This window comes from Zalophus californianus, chromosome 6, assembly GCF_009762305.2.
Source record: "Zalophus californianus isolate mZalCal1 chromosome 6, mZalCal1.pri.v2, whole genome shotgun sequence".
In the NCBI taxonomy this organism is placed as follows: domain Eukaryota; kingdom Metazoa; phylum Chordata; class Mammalia; order Carnivora; family Otariidae; genus Zalophus; species Zalophus californianus.
The window spans coordinates 94,798,066-94,807,426 of NC_045600.1; the positions used below are offsets into that span (position 1 = coordinate 94,798,066).

At 39.6% G+C, this 9,361-nt stretch overlaps 1 pseudogene; it reads left to right on the forward strand.

Moving 5' to 3' along the window:
- The first annotated feature begins 8,175 nt into the window (after positions 1-8,175).
- LOC113910304 lies at positions 8,176-8,920 on the forward strand (annotated as a pseudogene).
- The last annotated feature ends 441 nt before the right edge of the window (positions 8,921-9,361 follow it).

A 9,361-nucleotide genomic window follows, 5' to 3' on the forward strand; every position in this document is an offset into this window, starting at 1 on the left:
AACATCTCATTGTTCCTCTAGGCTGATTGTACCTATAACTGACCTTGTTGGGGGCACACACACCTTGTGGAGGAGAAATCATATTATTTTCTCTAGTCACTTTCTTCAGCAAGCTAAAGCTCTTTAAATGACAAGTTCATCAGGTTCCATGGCTTTTTGGTCAGTCTAGTTCTTTAAAAGCCTCCTCTAGTACAATTTTTAAATTCTAGTTTTATCTCCTCCCTTCCATTTAATAGGCTTCATCTGTGTCCCAGAGATCTTCAGGATGGTAGGCTTGCTATTGCCCTCCTCTTTCTCTTCCTTGCCTGGTTCTAGATCCTTTGGTGTGTTAAGGAGGAGGAAGAAAGACACGGGGAAGTCCCTTTTATCTTTGTGGTCATTGTAATCTTCTTTCTGGGCTTGTCCCCGTTTCTCTACTGTCAACTTGTGATCAGAGCTTTTTGTGTTTTCCTTACCAAATTGTGGGCTTCTGAGCTGCTCTACAACCACATCCCTTTCTTATCCCCACACCCACTTTGTCCTTTTCCCAGTTCAAAGAGGTTCAGAAGGCAAATCATTTAGTAGTATGTACCAATATACTTCTAATAACAAGATAAAAGATCAGTTACCCTTATGTGCTAAGTAAATCTCTTGGAGGCCACCTCACTTGGCTTTGGGGAAGGACTGAGCTCCCCCTCCCCCTTTCATGAAAAGGAGAGGGGATGATAATATGAAACTCTTGCCCTGGCAGATGACTTATATTTTTGACATTTCCTCCACTCCCCTTACCCCCAATATTGTACATTCCTCTGCTTGTGTAGATTGGATAGGAGAGTTGTCATGGGGTGATAGTTTTAGGGTAGATAAGGTAGCTTAGTTGCCACTAAAAAGCCTTAAAGGGGTGTCTGACCTTTCAGGGGTTTTCAGAATGTGCTTGTTGTCAACTGTTGGTCCTTAGCTTTAAGTTCTGGGAAACTAGGAAAAGTGTGACTGACTGTTCTTATAGATTCCTAAATAGGTGTATTTCTTACAATTAAAATAGTAGCTAGATTTTACTGTGCATTTAAAAGGCTAGGCATTGTACAAAATACTTTGCTATGTTATCTCACTTAATCCTCTGACAGTCTAATGAAGAATGCATTATTAGTATTGTTCTCATTTTATAGATGAAGCACTTGAGGTCTAAATAAGTTATACAACTTTTCTAAGGTCATACATGCAAGAAGTGGCAGTACCAGGACAAGCCCAGGTCTGTCTGATTTCTGTGCCCACACTCTTAACCTCTGTGACATATTGTCTCCAAATATACCATGCACTATGCCTTTATCCATATTGTTGAAATTAGACTTTAGAGATTATCCAATTAGATATTTCCATCATGCAGATAAGAACCTTCACCTAAAGAGGATAGATGACTTTGTCAAGGTCACACATCAGAACTTTCTCTTCTGAAATACTTCCTTTACTATCCTATATATCCAAACCTTGTATAGCCTTCAATACCTAGCTCAAATCCCACTGCACCCCCCCTCGCAAAGCCTTTTCTGTCCAGCCCAGCCCTCAGTGTTCTCATGTTCCTCTGAAACTTATACCACGTTCTGCTGGTACCACTTATTTGGTACTTCCACATAGACTGTCTTGGTGTTTCTTTAATTCTGATGTGACTAATTTTAAAAATCATTTCATGTGCACATGACTTTCTCCCTCATATAGATTTTAAATACTGTGAGCAGTACTTTAGAAAATATTCTCTCAGGTTGCATTTTCAATTCAGTTTGTTGAAAATGTGTTGAGCGCCTAACAAGGTTAACATCATGTACCTGGAGATGAGTAAGAAATTCTCTAATCTTCAAGAACTTTCTGCTTTGTAAGGAACATAATTTAAATGCACACGTTATTATTTTTAAAAGAACAAGTAATATAAATGCCAAAGCTATGAAACTTGAAAGGACAGATTATATCTGGTTTGAGAGGATTTGCGAGGCTTCGTAGAGGAAGCAGATTAAAGATCAGCCTTAAAGGTGAAGATGGGTTTATGAGCATTGAAAGCCAAGGAAAAGCAAAGGGAAAGAAATGGTGCTTAGGGAAAAGTCTCACTTTGGCCTCCCTTGCTCTGTGGAGACCCAGCAGTTGACTATGGACTACAGACTTACTTTGTTTGGACAGTACAATATTTCTTTTCCAATTATAATCTGAATGTCTTTAGGTGGGTCATGCCTACTCTTATTCTCTGTGGTTTTCGAACAGGCCTGCCTAGCCCCTGAAGGCTTTTGAGTGAGAAGGTGGCAGGAGGTTGCTGGTAAGATGGCCGGAGGGCCAATGTTATGTCAGGGTAGAGATTTTCAAACAAGTCATTGGGAGAGACTAGAGTTTTGGGAAGAGAGAGTAATGTGATTGAAGCTGCATTTGAAATGGTGGATCTGGCAGTGGTATGTATGATTGAGCAGAAAGAAATGGGGTTCAAAAAAAATCAACATTCACTGTGTTCCCTTGCAACCTGTGGCACAAGGAGTTCTACCTCTCCAACAGTTCTTGTGGTCTGTGTCACAGTTTGGCCCTGTCCTGTGTTCCCTAGTGTTTTCTGTTGCAGCATTCTTTACTCAAGCACTGGAGATCTGGGGTTGTATCTTGTATTTTTGTGTGTCACACCATGCTGACCCAGGACAGGCAGTCCATGGACAGTTGTTTGGAGATTCAGTATTACTTCTCTGGAGACAACAACAGTAATGAGGGAGGGACATTAATTGATATGTTGTATCAATTTAAATTATTAAAGAAGTTCTCTCAAATACCTGAGCACAGAGTGTGTGTTCTAAAATGTTTTTGTTTGTTCCAGTCCCACATAATGACCTTTTATACTAAATAATCTTTCCTGTTCAAGATAAAATATCTTTCTTTTTTGAGTCTGACATACATGATATGATCTGAATTATTCATGATTGTTTTGGCTTATGTTGCATTTTGAAGTGTCATACGCAGAGACATTTTGACATAATGTGGTGCTAAACTCACTCATTAATACACTGGAGTCTTTCCCTAATTCAGTGGAAAGTTAAAACCTATAACCTCAAGTCCAAAAACTTCTGTTGAGTCTTAGGCAGGCACCTTCTCACTTGAGTCCTTCTCAAAATCAAACCTTCCTATTTCAGTATTGTAATTAAGAGTAAAAGCTCAAAGTACTAACTCAGTGGTATGTTGATCTCTGTTGGAAAACTGGAAGGACTCACAGTACAGTTGTCCCATATTATCTACCACACCATAAAACTAGAATGTGACGTTATTAAGAAAATGCAATAGACATGGATTGGTTTCTTCCATAAAAAGCCTCAAGTTTCATAGTGCTCACCCAGCACCTGGTCTTGGAAACCAAATAAGAAGGGCAGGAATTGCTGTTGGGGCCAGAAGTTTTTGTTCCAATTTTTATAACACTACTTTGGACAAGTATCTCCAAGTTTATGTTTTTCACAAAATAATGGGCAACAAGTTATAACTTCCTGTTCCCCTCTGTTTCATCCTAGAAGTATTTTTATTGTATCTGTAGACGTTTTTGTGATTATAGAAACAATATGCTAATTGTAAAAACAAAACCACAGGCGTGAATGGGATAGAGTAGGCTTTCTATGATTCCTGTTCCCAGAGACAAACACTGCCAACTGTTTCGCTTTTTGATGTCAAATAAGATAGGCAGCTAGATAAGTGGGATTCTTGGTGCTTAAAGCAAAAGAGTAAATAATGGTGTTTCTGTAAGTCTAACTTTGCCATATTCTTTAGGAATCACTGAGGCAATTTATTTCATATTTGTATTTTATCTTGCTCTAAGGTCCAACAAATTCCATGGTGGATGTTTCTTAACTCCATGACTGGGCGGGGGTGGGGCAGGTGATTGCGCCTGGGTGGCTCAGTTGGTTGTGTCTGCCTTCAGCTCAGGTCATGTTCCCAGGGTCCTGGGATCGAGTCCCACATTGGGCTCCCTGCTCAGCGGGGAGTTGGCTTCACCGTCTTCCTCTGCCCCTTCCATTCCTTCTCCACTCTTGCGTGTGAGCTCTCATTCTCTCTCTCATGCAAAAAAACAAAAAACCAAAAAAACTTGCATCTGTTAAACTCTTCTATGCTACAATTTAAATCAGTGGCTGAGTTAACCTGGTGGATAACTTACTGGATCCTAGAGATTCTGGAAGTGGTTTCCCTGGGTAATTTAGGAAGTTGTCAAGGTAAGATCCCTCTGGGATCATATAGTAACATGCCAAAAGTCCAGCTTAGAAAAGTCATTTTAAGATAATTATCCAACTTGATTAGATGAATCATGCAAATGTTTCAGTGGTCCACAGGTAGTTTGTAGCAGAGCTAGAAGAGGCTTCCATTCTCCTTTTACCTTACTCTTACCATTGTGTCCTGTGCCATCAATCCATTCCATCCAGTGTAGTTCTGAAATCAGTTAAGTAAAAAATGTAAGTGCCCTGTTGCATTGCTGAAAAACTACTATTTTATTCACGGAATCAGCCAATAAATAATGAATCTATGGAGCAATTAATGTACTTATGCAAACCATTTGATATCTGGAGCAGTGATATTCTTTTGAAAATTTGTAATATTATGTGCTCTTTGACTTTCATTTTAAAATAATTTTTGCTTTTTTTTTTTTAAAGATTTATTTATTTGACAGAGAGAGACACAGTGAGAGAGGGAACACAAGCAGGGGGAGTGGGAGAGGGAGAAGCAGGCTTCCCGCTGAGCAGGGAGCCCGATGAGCTGAAGGCAGACGCTTAACGACTGAGCCAACCACGCACCCCCCCCTTTGGTATTTTGTATTTTTGTAATTTTTGCTTTTGAACAATTAAATCAAACCTGGAGATGGTTCTCATTGAAAAGTGTCACCTCCAAACTCTATAAAGAAGACATGACTTGTACATTTTGATTGCCTTATAAAAGTATATTGAAAAGTAAAAAAAGAAAAGAAAAATAGCAAAGAAAATATTCCTCCATGATTTTAAATAGGTTTCATTTTTCTCATTTTTTAAAAAATTTATTTATTTTTTAATTCTAGTATAATTAACACACAGTGTTAGTTTCAGGTGTACAGTATAGTAATTCAACAATTCTGTACATTACTCAGGGCTTATCACGAGGAGTGTGCTCTTAATCCCCTTCACCTATTTCACCCATCCCCCCACCCACCTCCCGTCTAGTAACCATGTTTGTTCTCATATTTAAGAATGTGTTTTTTTGTTTGTCTCTTTTTTCTTTGTTTTTTTTCCTTAAATTCCACATATGAGTGAAATCCTATGGTATTTGCCTTTCTCTGAGTTATTGCACTTAGCATCAGATCCATCCATGTTGTTGCAAATGGCAAGATTTCATTCTTTTTTATGGCTGAGTAATATTCTTTTGTATAAATCTATACCACATCTTCTTTATCCATTCATCTATGGATGGACACTTGAGTTGCTTCCATGTCTTGGCTATTGCAAATAATGCTGCAATACATATAGGGGTGCATATATCTTTTTGAATTAGAGTTTTCACTTTCTTTGGGTAAATACCCAGTAACGGAATTACTGGGTTATAGGGTAGCTTTATTTTTAATGTTTTGAGGAAACTTCATACTGTTTTCCACAGTGGCTGCACCAGTTTGCATTCCCACCAAGAGTGCACAAGGGTTCCTTTTTTCCCACATCCTTGCCAACACTTGTTGTTTCTTCTGTTTTTGATCGTAGTTTTTCTGACACGGGTGAGATGATACCTCATTGCTGTTTTGACTTGCATTTCCCTGATGATGAGTGATGTTGAGCGTCTTTTCATGTGTCTATTAGCCATTTGTATTTCTTCTTTGGAGAAATGTCTGTTCCATGTCCTTTGCCCATTTTTAATTGTATTAATTTTTATTAAAAGAATGTGTGGAAATAGCATTGATGTTAATGGTAATTTATAGACTCTGAGTAAATCAGGAACTTTGTTCTTGTAGCTCTTTTAAGTATACCTGTGACTTTTTTGAAGTAAATCCTGATTTTTTTTTAAATAAAAAAGATATATTCAGGTCATCTAACCTAATGTATAAAGTATGACAAAAATTTTAAATTTCTTATGCTGTGTGTGCATGTGTAATTTTTCTTCTACATTTGCTTTTAGACAACACATTTTATCAAAGATGACTGGTATTTTTGCTCAAACCATGCAGTTACTCTACAAAACTCTGTGATGTAAACAAGTACTGTGCCCATTTTACAGATGGGAAGGTAACCTTTCAATATTGAATTGCTAGAAAGAGGTGAGGCTGGAATGAAAATTCAGTCTCCTTTGAGAGATTTTCCAGTGTTTTCCCTGCTACACTTTCTTTTCTTTCTTTCTTTCTTTCTTTCTTTTTTTTTTTTTTTGCTTGTCTTTTTCAGTTTTGGTACAGCCACCCAAGGAAATAACCAGGAGCAAAGCCAAGAACAAAAAGAGTTTGCAAATGTCATAATGAGAGCTCTGGATGAACAGTGATTTTACTCAGATCTGAGAATTAGAAAGCTGGCTGAAAAACTCTATTATAAAGATTGAAGAAACTAGATGGCAAATCATTATTCATTCAGAGTGAACTTTATTGACCAATTAAATTTCAAAGAAGTTAATTTGTGTTGCAGCAGCACCTTTGCAACTGTTTTCTGAAGAACTGAAGAAATAGCCTAATAAAGTTGAAGCTGCATGTTTGGTTTCCAGAGAGAATTGTGGGCAGTGCCCTAGAGGACACCTGCAGGTCAGCATTTTGGTGACAGCATGAGCTTCCATGAGGTCAGCTGGGGGCTCTCCTGGGACCAAATCCTGATCTATGATTAGGATAACCCACTCTACTCCTGAAATGAGATTTCTAACGGGAATTAACCACAGCTGCTGCTTCCTCTCTTTAAAAGCAAGCTGCTTTGTCATCCTTCCTTTACTGAAATGATCACAAAAAAGGGGGGGCGGGGTTGAGAATTTTCTGCTTATGACATTGCAGCAGACAATAGACAAAATAAGATGTAGGCAATTGCTCACTGTCCCCTCCCAACACCAATGCTTCTTACTCCCCTTAGAGATTACTCCAGTGTGTTTTAGGATAACAATGGCTTAGGTTTAATGTTCATGAATAAAACAAGGAGCCTGTGAGTGAGAGTCTGAATTTGGAAGGTAATAAAGAAACATATCAAGAGAGAAAAGAAACCTGGGGCTGAATTGGAAGCGGAATATGAAAGAAGCAATCTTTCTTCTGTTATAGCCCCAAGTAATGTTGGCCCTGTCAGATACATCACAGCTCTTAAGTCACACTTTCGCAGAGTCTGAGGCAAAGCGAGGAATAAGCCCATCCTTTAAGGGCTGCGTTAACTTCTCTTAGCCAGTTGGAGACGTTGTGTGTGTATGTGTTTGTGTGTATGTGCGTGCAAATTCACAACTAATTGGTTTTGTTTGTTTTGCTCTGTGAAGGGGGAGAAGTGATACTTATTAAGTACTTCCGTTCTTTTGAGCCTCAAAGTAGTCAGGCCAGTTGGAGAGATTGCTGCTTACCCAAGTTTGTATGGTTAGGGAATGTTAGAATTGAAAATCGTGTCCAAGTCTGTGCCAATATGTCCCATCCCTACCCCATTGTCAAAGTGGTCATTTTAAATATCTGAAAATTAAAAAGTTTCCTCTTATACGGGGATCATAATTTCTGATTTGAAACATTTGAAATGAAATCTTTGTAAATTATGAAGAAGTTTTGCTCAGTCATCCATCACTTTCAGCCACTTTAAGCCAGATTAGCACGAAGGGGAAATAATGTAGCGGATCGAGGGGCTGCCAACTTCTTCGACCTCTTCTCTGTTCCCAGTTTAATTATACGGCAGTGGGCATCTGACTCAAACCGCCAAATGGAGCTTTTAACCACCTGACTAGAACTTCTGTAGTCAGCTTTTTCTGGTCATGGAAATCGTGAGGTTTGAAAGTTGATTTTGTCACTTGTATTCGGAGTTCTGATCAGTACATTCATTTTGTTTAAAGAGTATTCAGAAGGCGTATGTTCTCAAAAATCTTTCAGTAGCTTCCAACAAGTAGATTATTATTCCTATATTCATTACATAAAATCATAAAGGACCCTGTTAAGATATGAATATTATTGAGAAGGACTGTATATCAAGCCTCTAACCTCTGTGATCTCTTTAACACGTATGATCTTTCTGATATCTACTCAGCAACCTCATCGAGTCTTGATAGAAGAATTAGCACAGGTCAATTTCAAAGGGAAAGAAAGGCCAGAAACAAACATCATAGGAGGTGGGGATAAGACACCTTCGGTGTGGGCCGTGCGCTGCGGCAGCCGAGGGACACTGGCCATGGTAGCCTTGCGGCCCTCGAGGAGGGCTTTTCTCCCTCCACTCTGCCGTGCCTTCGCTGGCCCCGGCTGTCAGCTCGCCCCTGAGCGCGGCGCAGAGAGGAGCGGAGCGGAGCGCAGGGATGCGGCGTCCAGCCGGGTCTCAGGATTCTGCACTCCAAGAAAATCTTGCCATGATTGGATAGGACTCCCAGATAAACATTCAAACCTTCGACCCGTTTACTTTTACGTCCCCGAAAACGAATCACCGTTGGAACAAAAGCTAAGACAATTAAGAAACACAAGAATGGAACCAACAGTTCTGGGCAAACCAGAATTTGACATTTCGTAAGGAAAAAGAAGAATTTATTCACTCAAGGCTAAAAGCTAAAGGCCTGGAACTGAGAGCCGGATCAGGTCAAAAAGCAACATTAGATGCAGAAGAAATGGCTGACTTTTACAAGGAATTTTTACGTAAAGTTTTCTGAAGCACATGTATTATAAGAGAGACTGGTACAAGTGTAATTTTGCCATCACCTTCTTCATGGGAAAAGTGGCCCTGGAGAGAGTTTGGAACAAGCTTAGACCAAAACCAAAGAGCCCACCCTGACCCGCCCACTCTGACCCTCCCACCACTGCTGTCGGAGTTTTCGGAGAGAAGCGGCTGCTCTGGGAATCCATTTTACAAGGGCTCTAAAAACCTGTAAGTGAACTGAGTCCCACACCTACTTTATGGGGGCCCCTCGGCTTATGTCAGCACAGGGTGGACTGGGAGAATGGGAATCCTGGTGAGCTGTGGGCCATGTGACTCTGTCCTGACTGTGGATTCCGAGCTGGCCCTGGGTCATGGACATGATGTTAAATAAAACACAAGCACTGTGAGAAAAAAAAAAAAAAAAAAAAAAAAGACACCTTTGGTGTGAAGATACCCAGAATGTGCATAATGGTGGGAAGTTAACCTGTAGAAAAGGGTATAAATAGTACTTAGCGCTAAGGGTTATATGAAGATAAATTGGGATAATGCATTTTAAGGTACTGAATATGGTGCCTAGTTATTATTTTATGGTCAGCGAATGTCAG